At 46.2% G+C, this 26,638-nt stretch overlaps 1 long non-coding RNA gene across 1 annotated transcript; it reads right to left on the bottom strand.

The window, feature by feature from the left end:
* Positions 1–2,311: 2,311 nt before the first annotated feature.
* On the bottom strand, positions 2,312–10,704 carry LOC135899187 (uncharacterized). Its single transcript, XR_010563556.2, has 3 exons — positions 10,413–10,704; positions 8,770–8,906; positions 2,312–3,681 (listed from the first exon to the last, which is right to left on the bottom strand). It is a non-coding gene; the product is annotated as an uncharacterized lncRNA (long non-coding RNA).
* Between the last annotated feature and the right edge of the window lie 15,934 nt (positions 10,705–26,638).

The raw sequence follows: 26,638 nt of genomic DNA on the forward strand, positions 1-26,638 counted from the left end.
TTCTTGTAAACTTCGTATAGAAACCAGTAGTTATCCGGAAGGTACAAGTGCGATTTTAAGAAACACCGCTTAGTGTAGTCATCGACTTGTCCGCCAACAAACTTTCCGATGACTAATTTAGCAGGTACTAAAAAAGTGCCAGCACAATGCCACATCGCTCAATGTCACGTTGAATCCTTCGATATTTTGATTACATACAGAAGTAGGGTGCGAACATTCGCATTGAAGTGATACGCTACACGACGGCGACCAGGGAGGAACACAGATGTTCATGCTTTTTTCGTCCAGTAGCAGCACAAGGAAGAATGCTAATGAGGCGGCTTGTTCGGTGCCTTTTACTGCAATTTGTTGGTCTTTCTTGGGAGCTGGCATCAAGAACTTCTCTTTTTCTCTTACTTTCTTGCCAAGTTGCTCTCTGCATATTCAGAGAAAACTTTGCGGCTGCAAACAAACAAAAACATGGTTCTCAAATATTTATGGTGTATAATCACTAGCTGTGATTGCGGGCTTTTTGTTACAAAATGCGTGTCGCTACACTGCACGAGTACACGTGATGGGGCTGCACTAAAGACACGAAATGACGTTTGTCCGAACAAAGGTAGGCGTTATCGGCACCATAATACATACCGTGTTTGCATTCCGTGCCCATTAAACAGTCATACGTCACAACGCATACACAATACCAATGTGCCAGGAGTTTCGTCAGCTTTGTGCAATTGTAAGCTTAGAAGCGCACTGCTTGTCTAAGCCGTCGATAGCATTTCGTGAATAATTTAAGCCACTTACAATCACTCTCTTGCAAACAACCTGGTTGGGACTTGCGCTCAACCGCCATGCATGATTGCACAAAAAAGTGAGGGAATCCATGAAGTGGCGTACGCTGCGAAAAAGTTGCGGAATTCATCTGGCGGCTTTGGATGTGCGAGATTAAAAAAAAAGTGGCTGTTGACGCGCGAACAGAACGCTCCGGAGACGTTGGTGGGTGCCACATAGCATTCACACCGTGAACAATGTTCGGAGCACAACACACTGCAGCTCTGCTACCGTCATCACCGGATATCTGGATATTTTGTGCATGAGAGAACACTTGTTTGTAAGTACACTCTAAAAATTTTAACACCCTTAAGGGTGTAAATGGCTTGTCCCATGGGTGACACCCTTTTTGGGTGTATTGCTACACCCCAAGCAAAGGGTGCACATTAACACCCCACAAAAGAAGGGGTGTTAATATGACGTCACCTCACCTATGGGTGTAAATCAAACAACACCCTTTCTATATGGGGTGTAACACAGACAACCACCCTTTCAATATGGGTGTAGCATGTGACAACACCCTTCCAAAAGGGTGTTATCCCTGCAAGTATTTTAGCGTTCACTACAGCCATGTAGTTAATGGGCAGACTAGCTGTTGTGAATGCTGCCTAGCCTTAGCTATGGTACTACCTTGTTCAGTATGAGCCAGAATCTGTGAGGCGTTGTCATATTGCGCTTCTGGTCCGTCATGTGGTAGCATAACGTGCGGCCCTTTCAGGCAAACAATTTAAGGTTTCGCCATTGCAGCAAGGCACACACGCCATGTTTTCGTAATCTTCCTCTGCAGTGATAGTACACTGCCGGCAGGATGCAGAGCGCAATAACAATGCGCGCTGCACTAAGGACACAGGACTCCCGCACCTTGGTGCACCAGTACTTATAACTCCGTGGAAACAGCACACAGCCAAAAGCATAGTTACATGCATTTCAGAAATGATTAAAAACCTTCACTTTTCTTGGTCAAAAATTTTCGCAACACCAGCTCGACCAGGAGGGAAAGACACCACAGCTCGCTGCTGTAGCTCATATTGAATGCAATAGAGCGCAAGCAATGCATGTATTGGCGACGGTAACAAGTGCAGTACTACGGAAGCATACGTTTGCCTGTAAAGCAGTTTTTTGCCGTTTTAAGCACATATTTTATACCTCTATTCATCAAAGTTGTCATTTATCTCCACGGGATGCTTCTACTAGTACCTTCACATATATGACTTAAAGGTAGCACTGAAAGCCCAAGAACAAAGTGCTTCCCCGTCGAATAATCTTTCAGCATTTACGAACAAAACAGCATGCGTAGCTGTGCATGCTGTTCAATATGTAAGCATGCACTATTTTCTGAAAAATACGTATGCTCTATTTACTGACAGTGACCTGCTTATACCCAATAACTTAGTGTATTTTTCACCATGTGCTTGCATTGAATATTCTACAGGCATTGTAAGTTAAGCTACCAGAATAACAATCAGCTAGTCGAAGGTTACCTAATTGAACAAAATCATTGTAAAATTTGTGACGAAATGTCAGAAGTATTTATTTCATTCAAGAGAAATGGTTACATAATAATGTTTGCACATTTTAAAAGTAAAAAGGAAGATGAGTAAAACCATACCAATACAAAGACATAAGCACCGAATAATGGCACAGGCTTGCTCAATTAAATTTTAAGCAGAACAGTTTTTTTAAATAACCTCACTACGAACTATCACATGATTTCATTTGAAAAGCACTGCATCTTATTATAAAGCACAAAAATAACCGGTCACATAAGTAAGAACAAGTCTGAGTGTGTCTTTAACACAAGGAGAAAAAGTTGGGCAAGTTGGTACAGTAACCTGATCTTGGATTGTAGCGCGAAGTGACACGGACACAGACTAGAAGCAGACAGGATGAGCGCTAACTCTCAACTAAATTTTTATTGAAACGAAGAATATATATATGTGTGTGTGTGTGTGTGTGTGTGTGTGTGTGTGTGTGTGTGTGTGTGTGTGTGTGTGTGTGTGTGTGTGTGTGTGTGTGTGTGTGTGTGTGTGTGTGTGTGTGTGTGTGTGTGTGTGTGTGTGTGTGTGTGTGTGTGTGTGTGTGTGTGTGTGACTGCAAAAAACCGCAGCACATGTAAATGAATATTGAATACATAGTAGTAACATGCAGACGACAAACAAAAGCTACCAGCCATCAACTGCGTGGCAAATCTGAGTGCAAGCTATTCACTTATCAAGTATACCTGTAGGCATTGCGACCAATGTGCTCCCAAGATGTATGAGGCATTAGTCATTGCAGAGTTGTAAGGACATGACAATCCTAGGATGATTATGTTCTTGAGGCTTTTTTCCCCACTTTCCATCTTTTGAAACATGTATACTTTAGTCTTGAAAACAAAAATGCTACAACTGGCGTGTGATAAGTTTTGCATCTTATTTCCTAGCAGCTCACTGAAAAGAGCCACGATGACAAGTTTAAATGCAGTTACCTCATCAGACATTCAAATTTCTTAAACACAAACAAAACCAGATAGGCATTAGAGTGAGCATCACTTAAATACATTACACTGGTTTAAAGTTATTGCACCACTTTGGGCCAGGTAAAAACGTTAGAAACATCAAAAATGTTAAGATTCTACGGCCAACCATGAAAACTAAATAAAAAAATCATTAAGCTGTCTTAAACGGGTACAGGAGCTTTACAACTGGCCATCTTGGTGATGGACACGCAGATAGATGAGCAGCCATTCCACTGAGACGAGAATGTTGAGGGCTTCGCATGGAAGTCTGTGAGACACTGCAGAGTAGTTCTTGGTCCACATGAAGGAGGTTGCTTGCATACACGTCTGGGCCACCATACTGAATGCAGTGTTACCGGAACCTTTTCCCCCTGCATTGTGGTAAAAAAGCATGGTTAAGTTTATACGATATTTAATATGCAAAAAAAGAGGCGAGACATGCAGACAGGACACGAGAGTAGAGAAGTGAACACGAATGCGAAAAACATGAAAATTTTCAATAAATTGTTTTATTAGATAAAATTTTTATACTGTGTGTCATTCATTATGAGGGTTCATAACCGCAACACATTTATTATATAAGCAGGTAGAATTATCAGCTTGGTCAATTTGTACAAGCTCGTTTGAGGCAAGAAATCGAGTTTCACAAACACAACCTCAACATTCTTGATTGAAAAAGGAACACCTTAGATGACATGCAGTCCTGTGAGTGGGAATTGCACAGTTCAAGAAAAACAAATTAGAACTCACAGACCAATCCTGAAAAAGGAATAAGCACCTGCTACTGCAAAAAGCGAATTAATTGGTAGGTTTTAGTAGCACAAGGGCATCTTTGGCCAATGAGCGCCAAGTCTATATTGCAAAAGATAAAGTTAGTGCATCTTTACAAAGCAAATATATAAAGATGACTAATGCCTCTCTGCACTAGTTGCTTTGCTCTAGTGTGAAGTCATTTTAATGCATGCACACGTACGTACACATGCTACACCCAAGTGTAAGAGCTGCAGAATTAAAATTGGGCAGCAACAAAGTCGCAACCTTTAACCACTGATCACAAGCTGTACTAGTGACCGGAGGTAGTACCAATATCGCCAATGACTAGTTGCACTCTTTCTGCCCGACGTTATGCTGCTCTTGTTGTCAAAGATGAGTTACAGTCGGCATTGAGGGAAAGCTGCCCTCAAGAGCAGCTCTTATTTTTGTGTTATTTCTAACCAGAGACCAATGAAGTAATATATTTTTAGAAAGAGAATGACACCGAAAATTGAGTACGTAAAACATTTGGTACATTTTCCGGAATTAACTTGGGGGTTAACAGCTAAAGCGGCAATCCAGACACTAGAACATGTTTTGACATGTTTGCTACCAGTGAATGCTGGAAAATATGTTGGCATTCTGTAGTTTTGTCCAACAATGCAAAAGGGATTCTTAATAACTGAGGAAATAAATGGAAAAGTATCATGAAGTATATTTCGTGAATGTAATGCAGAATCACTCAACTTCTGTTGCTATATAATCTCCACTTGATTAACCTGCACTTTCTGAACTAGTTCAGGAGGTACTGCATTTCACTACTCATTCCACCAGTTCAACGTGGTAGCAACTGCACGTTGTGATTTGTTTTACTTAGTGCAGGCTATGTACATGGCGAGTTCACAGCATTCCCTGCACTCGGCCGAAAGGTAGTGCATGTTTACGCAGCAGGTGTGGTGCCGCTTCTGCACGAGCGAGGCGCAGAAATCAGTTTCATACAATAATTACTAGGGGGAACTCTGACGTTAGTGTCCACAGGAGATTAAACAAGAACGGCTGTACCAGCATGGAAATTATGGGAAGTACACGGATTTGCCTAAACTTCGTCTGTTTGGCTTCAAACGGCTTTGTGACTTTGTATTCTAGTCATTTTCAACAATATACTGTGTAATAAATAAATAAACAATTAAATCGTCCGACGACACGATTCAAACACAGGAACTCTAGAACAGATGTCTGATATTGAAACCATTAAGCGACGGAGGCATGTAACGACAAGCGAGTGCAACGCCCTGATGAATTTATCGCGGGCATACTAGTGCCTTGAGACGCTTGGTGCCCTTCGATTTGGCTACGTGGACAAGCTCAATCGTTGCAATTAATAGCAATTGTGCGTGTTGGCGCCGTCTTCTGCACTTCGAAGAGTATAGACTGCGCTGAAATTTACGACAATAAGATTTATATAGCGTATAATATACGAAGCCACAAGAACGTCTGAATTCACAAGCACGAATATCAGACAAATCCATGTGCTTCCCATCATTCCCATGGTGGTACGACTGCAGCGCCAGAGATGCCTCTAGTAATTACTGTAAGAAACTCTATGGCAGAAATAACCGAAGTGCCTCGCATTTTGTTCTGGAGTAATAAACTAAGTTTTGCTGGTCCCATAAATCTTACTGGTCATTAATTCCAAGTTTTAGTGCAGTCACATGTCTAGTAGGCAATTGTATTTTGCATAAACATTGCAAAGCCAACTGTGACGAAAGTTCACTCTGGTAAATTGTTTATGATCGAGTAGCATAGACTACTGAAGCAATCTCTGGAAGGCATGTGAAGTAATTTTCTTATTAGCAGCCTTTAAACAGCATTCGAGCATATGACACATGCACGTCAGATATGCAGATAATATTTCCTTGACTAAGCAAGAAGCGACGCTTCATGTTCCACGAGGCTACTTCTATCAAAGCAGTATTGGTGCTCTCTAAAAACAATGCCAATGCAGATGATCCAAATATTTTTCAGGGGCAACAGCTATGCCTGAAATCATGCTAGATTAGTTTTTTTAAACACATGCTCACACCATGTTAGAAGTGCTTCTTAAAATCCTCCTATTTATTAGGCTAGTCATATATCTGTACACAAAGGCTACTAATTAGGTCCCATGCTATATCATCTTAACAAAAACTTCACTTAGTAATACACATGCTGTGATAAGATTTGAGACCACATTGAGATGCTGAACAAGGTGAATTCACTATTTTTAAAATGAAGCTCCTGTTCTTCCAAACGAGAACAGATACTGAGGGTCAAAATTTTTCTGAATCACAGCTGGAAGATGCCAGGGAAGGCACGTGGAAACTTATTTGTAATTTTCTATTTAAATGTAGAAATGATAAAAGGAAATGAAAATGGTAAAAAAAACAGGCATGGGGGGAGAACGAACCTACAGCCTTTGCATTAGGCATGCGATGCACTAACCACTGTGCCACCGAGGCAGCATTCAACCGTCCACAATGGCCCCTCAGATTGTCGACGCTCGAACACGGCCGTTGTACCACAGTGGTTAGTATATCACATGCGTAATGTGAAGGTTATGGGTCCGTTCCCCATCAAGAGGTGGATATCTTTTAATCCACTTTCACTTACCTAGAATTCATCATTTCTATACTTCATATAAAAAACTTAAAACATGTTCCTCTATGCTTTCCTTGGCCTCATTATCTGCTGGCTTCTTCCAGTTCTGTTACTTCCAACACTTATACATATTCTAAACTGGTAAGTAAACAGTTCTGTATGATGCTGGAATGCAATATGAAACATTATTGCAGGGCCGTGTTATGTAGAATGCCTTACATTGCCCAGGCAAGGTGTATTTATGTCAATCTGAAAAAAAAAACAATTCCCACTCTAGGCAGAAATGCTGTGTGCAACAGGGTTTAACGAAAACAACTTGTTCAGAAATAAAGCCACCAAACAACGAGGAAATATGTAAACTAGATGAAAATTTGTGCAGTTGCATGTTAAAAATTTAGCACAGCAACAGATGTATACATAATGAAGGAAGCGCGAGGATGGTTTATTTTGGACACACGGGGCAATATACTTGAAAGATGCATATGAGCTTACATGTGGAGAAATATTGTTTACGTAGCGGCTAAACTACAAACAGGCCTAGAACACACTGATGCAAGGTGTCGAGCATGTAAATCTTATCATGCCCTTAAGTGAAAGAAACATGGCTGTTTCTCATGATTTGCTACATATGGCTGGCTCACACAACTTAGCCACTTCTATATATGCCTTGTAATTACCAGGTGGTCTGTATGACATGTGCAAGCTTTAAATATGTACAAGTGCCACGTAGCTGGACAGCACCAAGGCAGTGTCGTTTGCCATCGTTTTGAGGAAGTGAAACCAATTCTTACATTTCTTCTAATTAGTTAATTAGTAACGATTACTTAACTGCTCAAATATTATATTCAAAGCAAAAGTGTCAGTGCGAAAATTGTAGAGCATCCTGAAAAATTCCCAATTCCCAATTCTACTGCTCAATAGGTGCAACAAATTTTTCTTTCAAGCTAGAAAGAAGCCAGTGAACACATGCAAGAAGAGCCGTGCAACTAACTGCTCGTGCACCTGAACACCATTTGGCTCCTCCTTTCATGCTTGAAAAAAACTTTTTGAAAAGAATATTTTAGAAATTGATTAGTTATTATTGACTATGTTTTAGGCAAAATGCATGAAATAGTGTGACTGCCACTGCCATTTTCAGCGACATGAATTGACTTCATTTTCATGTCCAAATCCAGCTATACATGGTGCGTGTTTTGAGCTGGTTCTGTAATTTCGGCTGGTTTTGACTAATTGAAGCTTCGCACTTTAATAATGGAGTCAGGTTAAAAAGAAATTGGTACATAAATGGCCACTGACAGTACTACATACTCCTTTAACTTAGTGCAAAGTGCTTGTGAGCCAAGAAGTTGGTAGTTCTAAGCAGTATTTCTCATTTTGACCTGGTGTAATAGCCCACTTACTATGATGCCATGCTGCTCAGTCATGCTGGTCCCAGCTTCAATCTAGGCCATGGCAGCTGCCCTCCAATGAGGGTAAAATGCAATACCGCTTATGCACGTAGATTCAGGTGTACATTAAAGAAGCCAGGTTACCAAAACTTTAGCTTTTGGGATGTAAAAGCCCATAATTTAATTTTAAAATCTAAAAGTGCTTTATTAGGAGCAGGGGCATCATTTTAAGCTTTTACTGCACTGCCATGGCACCAAGAAGCTCCAAGTAAATAAAAACAATTTCTTAGACAATGTAGATATCTTGCAAACATTTACAAACACTTCTCTGCATGCACTTCCGTTGCTGTTATATTTAGATCCGTATGCCAAGGCGGGCTATGATGTTAGAACATGTTTCAAATTTTTTTTACCGCTTTAAAGTTGTTGGTTATTTTGCATCTCACTGTGTGTCGAACGCACATTTCAGTGCATCAATTTCTTCAGAAAGTGCACTCCTCTTTATTTATTTGTGCATGCAAAAAGGGTTCAGAACTGCTTTCTGAAGGTCTGTATAACAAGCAAAAAACAATTCTATGTAGGCTGCACAAAGAGAAAGGATTGGTTTGTAAATATGTTATTTAGTTCTTAAAAAAAGAGGCAGCTGTCAGTATTCTGTTCCAAAGTAAAAATTGCCCCTACCTGGCTCTGCTTCATTTTCCAATGTTGATGGTCCGTTCGGGGGCACTCAACTGATAGGCTGCACTTTGGCGATGTCGGGTGTGCTGTCGCCAGGCCCAAGGTCGATCGACATCCTCAACAAAAGTAGAGTCCAAACGCTATAAAAGAAATATCTCATCATTTTGCTATCAGTTTTGTCATCTTGCGTGTTTCACACACGGCCGTCAGTGAAATATTTCGTCACTTGGATACTGAAAGAAATTCAAGCATTTTCTGGCAGCCAAGCTGATGATGATGATGTGTGGTGTTTTATGGCGCAAGGGCCAGGTTTGGCCAAAGAGCGCCATGACAAGTGGTAATGTTGACGATGTATTATGGAAGATGTGACTTGGCTGTAAACTGGCCTAAAAATTGTCGATGTGAAGTGCGTAAAATCTACGTGCTATAACATTATGGCGATGACTAATGACAAATACTATTAACATTAAAATCCATCGTGGAAGAATGATGCAAAATAGAAAATATATAGGATGGTATAATTACTTGAAGCACTGCTGCCTCGCGGGAGCCCTTGAAACACAAGGGTCTAGAGGCATGTGCTATACGAAAGAGCTATCACAGCGGCATCCTCTGAAGAGAAGGTGGCAGCCAAGCTGAATTGTACACAGTAAATGGAGAACATTAAAGAGCAGATGCAGTTGTCACATTAGATTGATCAAGTACAGCAGAAATGGAAAATAAATCAGTGATACTGTGTCTGTTGGCTTTGAATGCAAGAAACGTAAAAACAGGGCCTTGCAGCCACGCCACTTTGAATTTCCCGCGTTTGCTACACCTCACAAGTTTGGCATCGTCCGGTACTCGGGGATAGTAACCGCTTAAAATCAAGATGAACGAGCGTCAGCATAAATGAACAGGATACTTAACCGGGCAATATAGGCGCATAAAACAACTCACGTAGCGAAGCTACTGTCAATTACCCGATGACGCATCTGGGGGCGGTGCAGTTTGGGCTAACAATTCAAAAGGGAATGCGAGTTTCACTTGTTTCACGCCTACTAAGCTAACACAGAATTTGAGTTTCTTACTAAACTATACTGGATATTTACGCTCCGAATAAAACGCTGGAAATTTGGTTACCTCACATTGCATACGTATGAGTGAGGAAATTGCTTTTATTGTGTTCTACCCAGACGGCACGCAGCAGCTACCACTCTCATGCAACAAAAGCATGAAAGTGGTACTCGTGACACCGAAAACAAACATATACAGCGCCAACGTTACGCCCCTTGGAGTTGGAACTAAGCACGATCAAGCCATTTAGTTTTCTAGCTTTCATAACGCCATGAACACGACCAAACATCGAGCGAAAAAACTCTGCTCTCGAAAATTATTACCGCTTCCATTTATACACCTATCGCTGCCACAAGCAAACGTCAATGGGCTAGCTATCCACGAGCCGCAGATTAGACTGACAGCAACATATTACGGTAACGTAAAACAATTTCCACGCTGACTTAGCAGCCGCGGTGTGCTCTAAGTGCCAAAGTTCTCGTTTGCCACTCGAAATTCACACCATGATCACGGGCACTGCATCTTTCACATGAAATATTGCACGCTTTGCTCCGGAGCTCAATAGGAGGGCGAAACGCATTTGCACGTACCTGAAATCCGCATGCCGGAAACCCGTCGACGCTTCCGAGAACGGGGCGCACAGCCATACACCCGTGCGGCGGCTTGACTTGGACGTGAGGCACTTCTATCAAACATTTCACATGCGACATGTTTCACACCGATTGCGCGAGCACCAGAAAATGACGCAGGCCGCATTGTGACGCCGAGCAGACGTGCAGCCACCGATGAGCTGTGTGCGCGGATTGCAGAGAACAAAACCATACAAAACGTTAGGCGCGAGAAGATGGCGGCTCTCGTTGCGGAGACGACGCGGACGAAGCAATGACGCGCGAATGAATGTTGCCAACAGTTGGTTCCGCGTTATGCCGGCGGTGGTGGCTTTAGTGGCGTGTGTTGCGGCTGTCTAATTTTTTCTTTTCCCCAAACGGTATAGCTAAGATCAGTTCTTTGTTTGAATTTTTAGTTGTGTCGTTTGGCATTATCTTTGTCTTTTTATGCTATTAAGCGGCCAATTATGGCCTCTCAGGTTCGCGCGCGCCAGCTTCGCGCGCAAATCTCAGAGGCCATAAGACAACTCTTTAGAAAATGCCGTTATTGTCGATGTTAACGCTTCATCATCCTTACTTCAACTGAGATAGAAAGGTAGTGTCCCTTTTCCTGGGGTTGGGAGGGGGCGATCAAGACGGCATCGCTCAGCGGGGGGTGGGGGAGTAGGTTGGTGTTGGTTCTTATCGCGAAATTCGCGAACCCTGCGATTTTTTTTTTATAACGTAAGCATTTCTATACTTCCCCAACAAGAAAAACCATCCGTCCGTCAGTCCGTACCGCACGATATCTTTCAATATAGAACCCGCAGCAGCGAGTGAATTCACCTTCGTGCTAGCTCTCGCTTCAAGGCTTCAACGCGACCGAAGCGGCGAGAACACTGCGCTCACGAAGCTTTCAGTTTATGCCGCACTATGCGCTTTTCGCAGATCACTTTCAAGATAGGTGTGCGCGCGTCTGTTTTCAAAGCGAAGTAAACGGTAAGAACACAGCGCGTGAAGTTTTCAGCAGTGGGCACACTTTGTCCACAATGCAGTTCGCTTTCAAGATACGGTTCGCGCGGCCGTTCCACAAGCAGCCGCCGCCGGAGAACGGTTGATAATGGTTCGTCGCGGATGAGGAGGGATAAAGAGCGATAACGGCTCAAAACGAACGGAAAGTCACCAGCGCGCCTGGCCCCGCCACCTGCAGTACTTTGCTTGCGCTGCCGACCAGAGCAGCCCGTGTCGCCGCAGCGCTGGCGCTTATACTTGTCGGATCAACTCTCATAACATTGATAACGACATGGACTGCGTGTAGATGAGGAAGAGTCACAATGCTTACGCACACTTAGACAAATCCGAGAGGAGTTCATGGGTGATTTTTTTTTACCGGAAATGTACAGTCAGCGGTGGGACCCAGAGTTGACAATGCCTGTAAGAGGGGTGCCAAGCTTTTTTTCTTTTGTGAGAGTCTTGCCCAGCTCCCAAAGATCTGCTCAAACTAAGACTTTCTGATGGCTGTATGTGTTTTTTTTTATTGTCGCATGCCCTCGAACCGCCACGAATCCTACAGTGTAATGGCATTAATGCAGTATTCACGTCCAAAGGGAAATACAGCCGTTAATTGGGCTGCCTAAGGTTTGCGGCCCGGCGGCAGCTGCCCTCCCGTCCCCCGTTTCCGTTGACAAGTTAGGGGGAGGGGTCTAGAGCAATCTCACACCCCCCTCCTCACAGTGGCGTAACCAGAAAATTTTTTCGTGTGAGGGGGGGGGGGGGTCCCAATTGACCATGGAGGGGGAAGGAGCGGGGCCATTGCCATAGCAGCAAAAATTTTACTTTTAGTGAGCGTTACAAGTGCCCGGTGTGCCCCACTTGGCTACGCCGCTACTAGCGCGGGGTTGTGCCCCCCCCCCCCCCCCGCAATCGACGGAAATCGAGCTATCAGAACGTGCATGACACGCATGCATGACATAACATGAAAGACATGCCGTGAAGCTAGCATGGATGTCGTCACATCATCATCCTCATCAGCTTATTTTGACCTCCATCGCAGGACGAAAGCTTCTCCAGCGATCTCCAATACCCCTGTCTTGTGCTAACTGGTTCCACGTGTTTTCAAGTTTCCCGATTCCATCACGTCCACATTATTCTCTGCCGTCCTCGACTGTGCTTTCCTTCCCTTAGCACCCATTTTGCAACTCCAATAGACCTGCAGTTCTCTCCCTTACGCATTGCAATGTCTGCCCAGCACGACTTCTTCCTCATAATGTCAACCAGTATATCAGCTATTCCCGTTCGCTCTCTAATCCACATCGCTGTCTTCCAGTCTATTATCATCATGCCTAATAATTTTCATTCCATCGTTCGTTGCGCGGTCCTCAACGTCTTCCCAAGCTTCTTTGGTAACTTCCAAGTTTCGGCCCCATACGTTAGTAACGGTAGAAAGCAATGGTTAGCAGTAAGCTCCCTGGTCATGATTTAGTAATGCCTGCCGTAGGCTCTCCAGCTAATGTTTTATTTTTGTTAATTTCCTTGATCAGAGGCCCCTGCAAATAATTAAGCTCAATAAACGTATTTCTGCGCAGGTTCTAGAGGCTGACTGCCGACCATGACATTCGTTCTCTCGCCACGCTGCGGAACATTACTTTTCTCTTCTGCATACTAACTCTCAGTCATACTTACACTTTCTTCGACATGTTCCTCAAACGTTTGTTGCAAATAGTCTGCAGTGTTGCTGAGTATGCCAATGTCATCTACGAACCGTAAGTTGGTGAGCTATTTACCGTTAGCCCTCACTCCTAACCATTCCCAGTCTAACTGGTTGCACACCTTTAAGTATTCAGTGATAGCATTGTAAATATTTTGCTATTGATCATATGAAGCCTTTTGCAGATATCTGGCTATGCAAAGTCTGCGCGTTAGTGTCATCCGTTCAATATCAACATTCGTGGGAAACTTCATTTTTGACCACTGTTCGGAGCCAGTGCGCTGCTGCCTAGGTGCCCCGATCTAATCATTCCAGCTACCTGATTCAAGCGCAGGTAGCGCGCGTTTCATGTACAGCCAATATCAACGCCTTAATTGGCAATGTTCATTCATCATATACTGTAAGCTTGTTCACTTACTCCCTTATAATTAGGGTGTAAATTAGAAAGGCTGGGGTGTTCCAAGGGTGTTTTCTTGTTGAACACCCTTTTTCGTTAAAAAAGGGTGTTTCGAGGGTGTTTACAAGGGTTAAAAGATGAATACACCCGCATTACACCCATAAGAGTGTGAAAATTTTTAGAGTGTAGTCAACTCGTTCATCGAGCCTGAGAGGACGTGCAGAGCAGCAGTCCATCTGGGATATGATGGGGTCAGGCGGTTGCCCGGTGTTACAAGTGCCGGAGGCAGAAGGCGGCTAGTTGGTGGAGGGGGGAGGGGCAGTTTTTCTTGCTAGATGAGTCGTAGCGGGGCCACTTGCAAAGACTGTTGCCTCCGATGAACGACCAGGAGTCAAAGGCAAACTTATCTGGTTTAATTCATGAGGACACCAGAACTATGAAAGCATACAGCAAGGGTTGCTGAAAACAAAAGAGCCCTAACACAGAGCCCGCTGCCCACAGCGCGCTCGATGACGAACTTGGTGACGACGTAACGAGCACAGGCTACGGTGATTGGAGCCCGTCTGACTGAGAGAAAAGTCGCAGGCGAAGAGGAGTGACGTAACACTCCGACGCTTGGGGTCTCCGGCAGACGTTCCGGGTCAGGTCTGAAAACTACTGCTGAGAGAAACTGTTAGACGCCACAAAATGTTATCTTTTTTTTTCTTATCCTATTTCTTTTCTTACCGGCGCTCATCAGAGCGGAGTCCACAGAAAATACCCGCCACCTCACCCACAACTTAGCGGAGAAGAGGCCACCGATTGGCGCAAAATACCGACTGGGCCGTACCCCCGTCCAAAAATGCTTAACGCCATGTATCCCACTCGTTATAGGGCCCACTGCCTTTGGTGCTGTGGCATACCCGCCTTAACACATGTAACCTGTGAGTGCACTAAGCGTCCTCGTGGGCCAAATAGCAATGACACAATGGAGCAGTAGGAGGCACAGCTCGCCCGTTCTCACTTGGCAGGACAAGAAGTCCTTAATTAGCCAGGTAAGACAGGCGGCAGGCAGTGTCCGCCGTCGCCATCGCCACTGCTGGTGTGCGTCGCACCTATCACCAACGCGCGAGAAATCACGCGATGTCACAGGCGTGCCGTGTAGCGTCGATGCGTGCTCGATTTTCATTGCAATGTGGTGCCTATAAAGCCATACTTATCCAAAAGATTCGCGCTTTAATGTTTCGTGCATGCATACACTTGACTTTCATATTGGGACGATGCATTCTCTGAATGGGAGGGAAACTCCACGTAATTAGTGTGGCAAGGACAATGACGAAAAGAAGACATATCGCCATTTAGATAGCATAGCGAACAAGAAGATGATAACTCCTTAGCACACGTGTCACAGGCTGCGACAACAACAACAATAGCTTCACTGGGTGGCCCACTAGTTTCTGCCGTTCCCCCAACCGCCTATATCACTGCCGCTAGGTTTAGCAGATGAACAATTATGAACGAGTCCTATAAATCTAGCCTGGCTCCGCATTCTGACTATCACCACCAACTGTTCCCTTTGAGCCTTAAATTATGCCCAACACGTAAATTAAAGTCTACACTAAACAGGCTACGCTGCCGCATCTCGACACTAAATTTCTATACAAATAGGACTGGTTTGCCGGCATCCAATTTGTGTGTGCAATGTGGGGAGCCGGAAGCGATAGGCCACTTCCACTTTACTTGCCGACGATTTTTTTCAGTAAAGAGGACGCTCGACGTTCCTGTAAACAAGCTTACCCTCAGTATTAGCGTTCTAGCCTTGCTTTTGCTTGGAGCTTCCACGTTAGGGTACAGCCACCAGAATGTTACGGTAGTTATGAAAGACTTAATTCTGAACAACAGTCGGCTGCCTTCCTAAAACAGTCAATTAGAATATTTATTATGTATTTTTCAATTCCCTCTAGTATGATGACTGGTCCACTTTGAACACCAAGCAGATACATCTTCCCCTAAATTTATTTCTAAACTTTTGTCATCCATGTTCTCCAAACTGCCCAATTCTTGGCCCATCCCGCACGGTGAGTAAGTGGCATTTGAGCAAAGGTAGACAAAGGAACAAAAGAAGTGACTAGCGCGCCGTGTTAAACAGTCCGTTCTTGTTAATGCTCCTGTAGACTGAGTGCTTGGGACCCTCCAGTTACCAAGTGCATCGTATCATGACACGTATCAAGGGATGTGACACTTGCGCCGTGCAGTCTCGCTACCTGTGTTGCCTCTCCGCAATGCGTCGTGGTGCCTCCAATGTACGTATCGCTGCTGATGAAGCGACTCGTATAGCTACGTGCACGGCTGCAATCAGGCAACATCGGGCTCAGCAGACTACTGCGCAGAAAGCAGCACAAGCCGCTGGTCGACGCCGGGTGTACAGTTCGTTCTCGAGAAAACGACGTCAAAAGACTTCGCCGCAAAGACCATCTAACGCGTACTGCCGAAAATGCCGCCCGACAGGTTCGCCACTGAGAACCTCAAGTGCGAAAATAAAGCACGACAGCTTCTACGCGAGTACCCTCACGTGCGTTCAAGCGTTCAAAATGCTGGCCGACAGCTTCGCTGCGAAGACCCCCGCGTGCGAGCAGAGGAAAATTAGGCCCTGGAGCTTCGCCCTATACGATAACCGTCAACATAGACGTAATGGACGGGCTAGTCAATAGTGCGGTTGTTAACCTCGCCCACACTGAAGCAGACGAGTTGGGACCCGCGAGGAGACTGTGGCTCAGGCTCGACTGTCGTGCAACGGGAATGCTCGCGCGGCTGGTGGCGGCAACGCTGCGCAGTGTACTCGGGGGCGCGGTCCGTGCCGAGTGGGCACCAATTGAACAACGCCCGGCGACCACAACATTGTAACGGGAGGTTGACATCACATTTCGGCGAACAGAGTTTCGCATGGTGCAGGGTAGTTCAGTTAAGGTTCCTAAGTCTCAGGGTGGCGCACATATACTAGCGTTCTTTACGAATACAACAAACGTCACCCCAAAAACTTGTGTACGTGGAACTGAGTCAAGCTGCTTAGGACGTTTCTCAAACAGGCAAGCTGAAGAATGACATGGACGGCACGGACTTGGCTGGTTTGCTGACGCTGATTTCAGGGGAAGGGGGAAGCAACCTCTCCTGCCGTCCTCCTTTGGGTCCGCCACTGGATGTGCATGACTCCAGTGCGGGTCAAAAAGCTATGTTTCGACTGATATCTGATAGACGGTGACTGGGTGCTTTGGATACAGCGTCAAAGGACATGTAAACTTTTTCAGAGCTCATCGCGCCTTGTCGAAACAGCGCGAAATGGGCTCAAAGTAATACGGGGCTTGAAATGTAGTCGCAGCTCTCCAAACTTTCCGCTTCCGAACTAAACCAGAATCATTGCATTTTGCTCTTCGTTCTTTATTTGGTGAACACTTTGAAGCAGCGGCTTGACATGTTTCTGACTCAATCAATACCGTTCCTCAGTGATCTATCACTATCATATTGCTTATTTTCTGACTAGTCGCTCACGAATATGCCCAGTTGCGACAGATTTCTTCTTGTTGCGCACTAGAATTAATAGCTTGTAGCAAAGACAAATTATCATTAGTGACTCGTTTAAGCATACAGCTTCGGACAGTAGTGAACTGCCGCTGTAGACGCCGTCCCTCATGCTTCGGCACAGATATTCGAAAGTGCATTCATTCACTGAATCTTGAAACGTTGACGATACCGTGGGCGTAAGTTTGCTTTTCAGTTGAGGATGATGTGTGAGATAAAGTGCGCGAAACCTACTATGCCACGAACCTGCGCTACTCCCTTTGTCACGGTGTAATGAGTGGTACTCACTCCTAATGACGTATCGGCGTTTAAGTTCTTGATTCGGAGCTTAGTTATACAGCGCTTGCAGATGAGCAATTTTTTTTTTATCGTCGTGGAAAGCCTCCCATCGCGAATGGCATGCAACACAGGTAGTCCTTACTAGAGCCGTGGCCCGTGAACTCAGTTACACATATTCAATTCATTCCTTAAAATGCCAGTCTATATTCTTGCAGCCAACTGCTGCGCACGTCCTCTCTCTACTGTTCCACATTTTCCAGCAGGAGTGAGTGAGTGAGTGAGTGAGTGAGTGAGTGAGTGAGTGAGTGAGTGAGTGAGTGAGTGAGTGAGTGAGTGAGTGAGTGAGTGAGTGAGTGAGTGAGTGAGTGAGTGAGTGAGTGAGTGAGTGAGTGAGTGAGTGAGTGAGTGAGTGAGTGAGTGAGTGAGTGAGTGAGTGAGTGAGTGAGTGAGTGAGTGAGTGAGTGAGTGAGTGACAACTTTATTAATCGAAGGGATGAGGGGTACGGGAGCCTCAGCTGTGTAATCTGCCAGGCTTCTCGATGATGCCTTCAGCTAGTGCCAGGACCCTAATCTCAATGTCTCGGTCAGTGCTGGGGAGAGGGGCCTTCCATTGTTCCTCGGTGAAGGGTGTCGAGACGAGTTAGGCAGGCGGGGGATCCTCCGGGCAGCCCCAGAAAAGGTGGTTCAGCGAGCAACGTCGCCGCACAGGCAACAGCGTGTATCGGTGGCAGCTTGGTGGACGTGCGAAGCGCGGCAATGGAGCACAATGTGTTAGTGAACGCCCAGTTGCATTTCCGTCAGCTGATCGCACAGAAGCAGGGCAGCAGAGGTAATGGTTCCGCATTCGTGGGTTTTCGATGAGGCAACGTGCGGCGCGCCGCCGGAAATGTCATCTGGTTCCTCCAGAAAAAACTGCTCCGCGAACAGGTTCTATAGGCACCATCAAGGGCGTGCGTTGCACTTGTAATAGTGCATAAATAATAGTGTATAAATAATAGCGTAATAGTGTATTCATAAAAGTCTGCAGTGTCTCTGATTTTTCGTCCATTTCACAAATGATAAATTCATAACAAAAAGAATAACATTTTGCAGCCGTGCACTAATAATTTCTCCCTGAAAGCGTTAAAAGCCCTTACTGGCACGATTAAGGTGTAATTGGAAGAAGAAGGAGAAGAAGAATGGATTCTGCGACGGCGAGCAGCATAGAGGCTACCCCTCCAGAAGCGGCTCAAGCAGGCGAGACTCAAGGCAACAAGCCGCTCGGCATTCTCAAGCCGCCCGGCGAGGGCCACCACGGACGAAAAGGACATCGCCGCAGATCGCTACGGTGGCTCGATACCGATGAAGACGCCGTGCAGCAGCATGCCCCAGCCGTCACAGACAGCTTGGCCCCAGACGCAGTTTCTGCAGCCGCCACGACCACTTCCCCACAACCAGCGCAAGGAGGCGCCGAAGGGCAGCCAGGAGCGGCTGTGCAACAGCGACCGCCGACCCTCACACCAACGGTACAAGGTACCGAACTGGTCGCCATGCAACCATCACCGACATCGAAACACGATTCATCCCCATCTCCTCGGGGTACCAGCGGCAGGAACGATCGCTCTGTTGTAGGTGGAGAACGAGGCCACGCAGTCACTGGGTTCATTAATCCTGTCCGTCCAGCGTTTGTTCCTGCGATGGCCGTCCATCCTACAGCACCACTCTATCCCAACGGTCCAGCGGTCGGAGCACCCAGCAGCTTCGGTTTCCAAGCTCCAGTGTTGATTTTTGTCTCCCGCACAGGAACGACGTCGCGGCAGACCAACAGCGCCGCGCGTGACTACACATCGAAAACCTGTTGTCCAGAGGGCGTCGAATTTGCAGAGGCCGTGCTCGTGGCTGGCGCCTTGGCGGCAGTGATTCTGTTGATCATCTTTGCGGCCTTCCCCTCGGACACCGTGCCGCTGGACCCAGACGCCGGCACCAACGACTCAAAAATAACGCAGGTCACTGATATGCTGACGCCTTCGAGAGACGAACGCATTACATCTCAGCTTATGACGTCCATAACGACCAATGTGCAGTCGACCGCCAGCAGCCGCTATCGCAATGATCGGGCTGGTGTCGAAAATACGGAGCGGCAAGGACCCGACCGTTTGACCGTACTAGATACTACCACTCCCATACCGATGTGACCCAAAGTGTTGTGCAGCAAGTGGTGTTGGCATGAAACGAAACCTGAAGAGGTGTTTCAACGTAAACTGACAGCAGCTATATAAATCATCTGCGCAGACAGCAAGATAATAGAACACTTGTACAGGACACTGTAGTGCAAGTATTTCTCTGCACTAGGACGCTTCGTATCTGCGTAACTTTTAACTTATTGAGGATTGTTAAACATATAAGGAATGAGGTCAGACAGAAAATTGAATAAACCACGTGTCTAACTTTGTAGCCTTCGAAACAATGACAAAAACAGTAGCTACATCTGCACGTATTCGCACAGAGCAATAATTACACACTACTGCACACGCCCCTTCCCTAAGACAAAGATAATGAGCAAGATTGTTGCATGCCCCCAGGTGCACTGAAGAGACCCTTCAGCCAATTTTAGTGTATAGCCTTCTGTAGCAATACGTATAATACAGGAATCAGTTCGTTTTCTTTATTTATGCCCTGTGTATGACAAGAACCAGGCCCATTTTCTGGCATCGCACGTTCCTGAATGTTTTTGTTTCTCTAAAGGCACTAAATATTTGTCCTTGAGCTGAATACACTCGATTATAAGATCGACCGATTCCACACTCGCCCATGAATCGGTGATAAGCGAATCTTTCATGTATGCTTACTGAAATTTCTTAATTCTCTTGCTTCCTCACTTCCACATAACTCAACGCTTCTTGCTGAACGCATTATTTAATTCCATTTCATGCTCTCGAGTTCTTTCCGCATAGTCGGCAAGTACTTCTGACGACTTCTCAGTAACCAACTTCTTCATTACCGACATCATCATCACTTATCTGTAGCTCAATTCTCCTCTGTAAACGAACGCTCTGGTGTCATTCTGTTTACTTCTTTCTTCACACTTGGCTGCTTGTGTTGCCGACTTCTTGACGTTTTGGTTCTTGTTTTGCTTGTCTATTCGGCCACCCATCTGCGACACACGCCCACTTGCACATAACCAGTGTCCGAAATTGTCTATTCCTTATACTTTCGTCATTGCGGCCCCATTCAGAAAGCTTCCTGCAGCACACAATTTTACCAAATCTTCATTGTTTTATTTTGATGTTCCGCATGTAAACGATTCTCGGAAAAATAGGTGGTGCTGCGCTAAAAAGTGTGAAGTCTCACTTACGAGAATACATCGCCAAGTACCCTAACTCAACGTTTCCCTTTACAGCTTTGGTATGGCCCTATCACCTTGCGTCATTTCTTCATTGAGAGTGAATTGTTACAGTATTTAATGTTATCATGTTGCCGCTTTACCGTAAAGATTCTTTTTCGAAGAACCCTTTCGAAGGCTTGACTTGAATTTATTCTTGCAGTGGCCCTTTTCTACCGAACTCAGTTTCGCCACAAGAATGTTTTTGATGCCCTCTGGAGTTCTCTTCTTCTTTTGCGAGACACGAATTCCGTGCTAAATTTCCATTTTCCTGAATTTTCGTAGAACTTTACTGTACTATTTAGTCATTATTTTCTTAATATCTGTATAAATTAACATTCAATTTCCGAATCTTTACTTCCTAAGACTTGCTCAATTTATGGCAGATTCTCCACAGTACGTTAAGCCAGTTCACTGAAGATAACCCAACCAAGAACCAACCAACCAACCTCAAAGAAAGCGTCGCTCCTCACCGATGCACACATGCGTGCGCTCCACCCGTTTTTCTTGCTTCGTCGAATCATGCACGCTAGCAAATCAATCGAGTGGGATATTCTCGCTAAAGTTGAAGATTATGGGGGCAAACCTCCTAGCTTAATATGAGGCTTTACTTCAGGGCCAACTCCAATTTCAATTTTCAAACACGTGAAATGCAGAAATTCCATTCAATTGAATTAAATGCTTTATTTATCTTTCTGTGAAAGAAAGGAGCAGTCACGAAAGCTCCTACAGCAAGTAGCTTGACGAGGTGGCTGCACCCTCCAAATGACAGCAACTGAAAAAAACAGAGCACATAGGGAAGATATTACAAGGATGCTTGAAATATTGTAACAGATAGGAAAGGCACGGACAAGAGAAAAGAAAGGAAGACGAAGAGAACGAGGAGTTTGAGAGGCCGAGCTGCGCTACTATCACGCTACGATCATCCCTCGCCTGTAAATAAAACCATTTCAGGACCTTATTAAAGTTTTTCATCCATCCATCCATTCGCAACTCTTCGTAACAGTTGTGGTAGAGGTGCGGGGTAATCGACACCTGAAGACGGAGGCTGAACCAGAAGTTCTTCCACGGAGCCGTCGCATTGCTGGACTCCCACCGAATCTACCGGAGTCGAATATGTCTCACGACGCAGACGAACAACGAACAGCTGCATCGATAACTTCCGTTCTACAACTGAGAGATGCGCGTCCCTTCGCCGGAAGATCGGACGAAGACGTCGAGGAATGGCTCATCCATTATCACCGGTTGAGTGCCTCCAACAAGTGGAACAGCGCTTCTCAGCTTTCGAACGTAGTGTTCTTTCTCACGGATACTACGTTGATGTGGTTAGACAATCACGAGGAAACGTTCACAACATGGGGAAGATTTGTTTCCGAAATCAAAGAGCGATTCGGCGACTCCGCGACGAAAAAGAAAAGAGCAGAACAGACGTTACTGCAACGTGCGCAAGGGTCAGGCGAAAGCTGCACGACCTACATTGAGGTGGTAATAAAACTGTGTAGGGTGGTGGACTCTGGAATGTCTGAGGAAGATAACGTCGGGCACATCCTGAAAGTAATCGCCGAAGACGTTTATAGTTTCCTCATCGCAAAAGACAACCTGGCTTCCGTCGCTGACATCATTCGACATTGTCGTACTTTCGAGCAGCTGGAAACGAGGCGCATCACGCCGAAGTTGGGCAGGCTAGCCAATGTGACTACAGTTGCAAGCGTGGACAGAAACCAGGCCCTTGATCTTGCATCAACGATCCGAAAATTGTTCAGGAAGAGCTCAGCCTCCACGCGCAAGTGACACATCCAGGCACTCATAGCTTCCGCCTACCACCAGATTTCGAGCCAAACGTGGAATCCTTCTCCCCGTATACTGCGGCGAGGGGCACTGAGGATTATAAACTCACGCGCCGACAGCAGCCACGTCTCTACGACAGGGGCGCTACTTATGACGCTCGGCCACAACGAGAGCAGCCGCATTTTTACCCCCGAGGCCCTGTGACTTCTATCAGGCCGCGACAAGAAGAGCACCGACCCTACTGCCAAGACGTGACTTATGAACGATATAACGGATTTCAGTGAGCCGCAGAGACACGTTATCCACACAACGAACTTTCTCGCCACCCGCAGCAGCCTAGCATCCGTTTCGAGGAGGATGCTGTGAACCGCGACCCTCCCGTGTGCAACAACTGCGGTTCCACAGGCCATATAGCTCGGTATTGTCGCCAAGGCCGTAAATCACGAAGGACACCACCGATGTTCTCGCCACCCGGAACCCGTACTTCATATGACTTGCGGACGGCCGATTCCCTTCCAATGGACCACTTCTCACACGAGACCAGACGCAGCGATTCGCCAACTTCTGAGCAGAGTTTCACGCCACCAAATAACCATCCCCGTCGCTCTCCGCCCCCTCGGCGCCGTTCTTCCTCACCGCCGCCGGAAAACTAGCATCCGCAGCCAATGGAGGCCAGGTCGCCGGACGGTCTTTGCCAGAAATGCCTCTGCCTGTTGTGATGCTCAAAAACAAAGTGAATGTCTCGATTGACGGAATACCGACCATGGCGTTAGTTGATACTGGGGCGACTGTGTCTGTGATGAGCCTCGTTTTCAAAAACCGTCTAGGCCACAAGTTATGTTTTCTTGGAACGACGGTATTACCTTTCGTGGAATGGGCGGCGAGTGGCTTCATCCCCTTGGTGTTTGTGCTGTGAGTGCTTCAGCTGCGAAAGTTTTTGTGTCGGAATTCCTTGTTCTTGCTCGTTGTTCGCACGATGTTATTCTTGATATTGATTTTCTTGAACAGTGCGGCGCTTCCGTGGACTGTGGTTGTGGCGAAATATCATTGAACAAGTTAATTATATCAGCAGATTCCGAACAAAGATCGCGTGGCGAAGACAGGGACACAGACACACTCAGTGTTCTTGATGAAGTGATCGCACCATTGTGGTGCCTGACGCCCGTTCGTGTTTCTCCAACTACTGTTGACGCTGATTGTGTTCACATTGTAGTTACGCCTCTCCGCATAAACTGTGCTAAAAAAATATACTTGTGCCCTGCTCTGTCATGTGCATGACGAAAGCAGTCGCCACATTGTGGGCGCTGAACTGTTCCGCCACGCCGGTTGTCCTTCCTCGCGGTATGAAAATCGCTCTCTTCGATGAAACCGCATGTAACTCAATGGCGGCCCTAACTACGGACGTCTCTACAGCTTGCTCTCGTTGCGATAATGGCCATTTTGAAGAGCTAATGCTTGGCATGATCAGCAAGGCTCTCGGTACGTCGGAGCGGCAAGCACTGGTACATGTCCTTGCCAGGCACGAGGCTGCATTCAACTTCACGCATGAAGATGCACCCCTTCATTTACCGTCGTCCCGCACTCGTCACAGAATAGATACCGGCTCCGCACACCCCATCCGCCAGAAGCCCTACCGAGTGTCATCCTCCGAGCGAAAGGTTATTGCAGAGCAAGTCAAGGAGATGATGGACAAATGTGTCGTTCAAGAGTCGTCTAGTCCATGGGCAGCCCCAGTAATCCTTGTCCGAAAAAAGGTGGCTCCTGGAGATTCTGTGTGGATTGCAGACATCTAAACGCAGTGACAAAGAAGGATGTCTATCCACTACCGCGAATAGATGACGTCATTGATTGCTTACACGCTGCTTCTTACTTCTCAACACTTGATTTGCGATCGGGGTATTGGCAAATACCTATGGACCCTGCCGACAAGGAAAAGACCGTTTTCGTGATTCCAGATGGCCTCTTCGAATTTAATGTTATGCCTTTTGGCCTTTGCAATGCTCCTGCCACCTTCGAAAGATTCATGGACACAGTACTACGTGGTCTAAAGTGGGACATATGCATGTGTTACCCCGATGATGTTGTAATCTTTGGCCGCACATTTGAAGAACATAATGAACGCCTCAGCCTCGTTCTCGACTGCATCGAGAAAGCCGGACTGGTTCTAAACTTTAAAAAAATGTCGCTTTGGCGAACGTCAAACACTGGTCCTGGGACACTTAGTCGACAAGGATGGCATCAGACCCGATCCTCGTAAAATTGAAGCGGTGAGCTCCTTCAAGCCACCACAATCAGCACGAGAACTTCGCTCATTCATTGGCCAATGTTCGTATTTTCGTCGTTTTGTTCCCAGGTGTGCCGACATCTTTTACCCGTTTACAAGTATTTTGCGACAAAATGCATCCTTCAATTGGACACCAGAGTGTGACGCATCATTCTCTCAACTGAATTTTGTACTAACGTCAGCACCCCTCTTGCGTCACTTCGATCCATCGAGCATATGCCAGCCGTTGCCTGAGCAAATCTGAACGCAATTATACGGCTACGGAACAGGAATACCTGGCAGCTGTTTTCGCCATACAGAACTTTCGGTGTTATCTTTACGGTAGACCTTTCAAGATTATCACCGACCATCATTCTTTATGCTGGCTGGTTGGTTTGCGTGACTCCTCTAGTCGCCTCGCACGTTGGGCGCTGCGCCTCCAGGAATACGACTTTGTGGTGTCGTACGAGTGGCCGTCGTCACGCTGACGCAGACTGCCTCTCTCGGATTCCTCTTGAGGCTACCGACTGCGATGCTGAGAATTTTGACGACTGTCTCGCTGCTGTTACTTCTACGTTCCTTGACACGGCAGACTTTCAGCGAGAACAACGGTGTGATGTTACCCTCGATCCGCTTTTTGTCGCCGCTCATACTTCTCAAGGCAGCGGTCGCTTTACTGTCCGTGATAAATTACTCTACAAAACTAATTATTCCGGGTATGCAGCGCGTTTTCTGCTTGTTGTCCCCGAGAGCCTTCGCTCCGACGTTCTACGCGCCATGCATGACGATGTGACATCCGGCCATTTCGGCTTCGTACTAAAGCTACACCGCACGCAGGAGCGCTTTTACTGGCCCAAGATGTACGAAACAACCAAGCGCTATGTCGCTAGTTGTGAAACGTGCAAGCGACCGACCACCACAGTCCCGGGTCCCCTTCGGCCATTGACACCGCCCAGCACGCCGTTCGAGCAAGTAGGCATTGACCTTTTGGGTCCATTCCCGTTATCTAACAAGAACCGTTGGATAAGTGTCTGCGTAGACGATCTTACACGGTATGCAGAAACTGCAGCCATACCGTCTTCCACCGCCGCTTGCGTGGCGGTCTTCCTGTTGCGTTCCGTGGTCTTTCGTCATGGCCCACCACGTGTCATCATCAGCGACCGTGGTCGCCAGTTCACGACTGATGCCATTGAAGAGTTACTTCGTTTGTGCACTTCACAGTTCCGTCATTCCACGCCGTATCATCCACAGACCAATGGCCTCGTTGAAAGGACAAACAGAACGCTGACCAACATGCTTGCCATGTACGTCTCCTCCAATCATAAGAACTGGGACGACGTGCTGCCCTTCATCACTTACGCATACAACACGGCGAAACACGAAACCACGAACTATAGCCCGTTTTATCTCCTATATGCAAGGTTACCGCGAAGCCCTCTCGATACTTTCTTACCCTTCGTTCTGAACAGTGACGATTCTGTATCGAAGATTTTGTATCTCGCCGAAGAAGCCCGTCGTATAGCTCGTCTTCGTACTCGAAAGAAGACGAGTACTCTTCGTGCTCGTATTCGTTCGAAAGAGCGATACGACGACCGTCACGTACGAGTATCGTTGGGAAAAGGTGACTTGGTTCTTCTTTGGACACCGTAACGCAAGCGTGGATAGTGCCAAAAGTTCTTGTCTCAATATTCAGGCCCATTTGTAGTTGTGGACCGCCTGAGCGAACTCACTTACGTCATAGCTCGCCTACTGTGCAATGGTCGGCGATCAAACAGAACTCAGCTGACTCATATTGCTCGCCTGAAGCCTTTCTACCTTGCTTGTCCATCCTGACTCACCCCACGGGCTTCGTCTGCTTGCGGGGAAATGTAACGGATAC

This window comes from Dermacentor albipictus, chromosome 5, assembly GCF_038994185.2.
Source record: "Dermacentor albipictus isolate Rhodes 1998 colony chromosome 5, USDA_Dalb.pri_finalv2, whole genome shotgun sequence".
NCBI lineage: Eukaryota > Metazoa > Arthropoda > Arachnida > Ixodida > Ixodidae > Dermacentor > Dermacentor albipictus.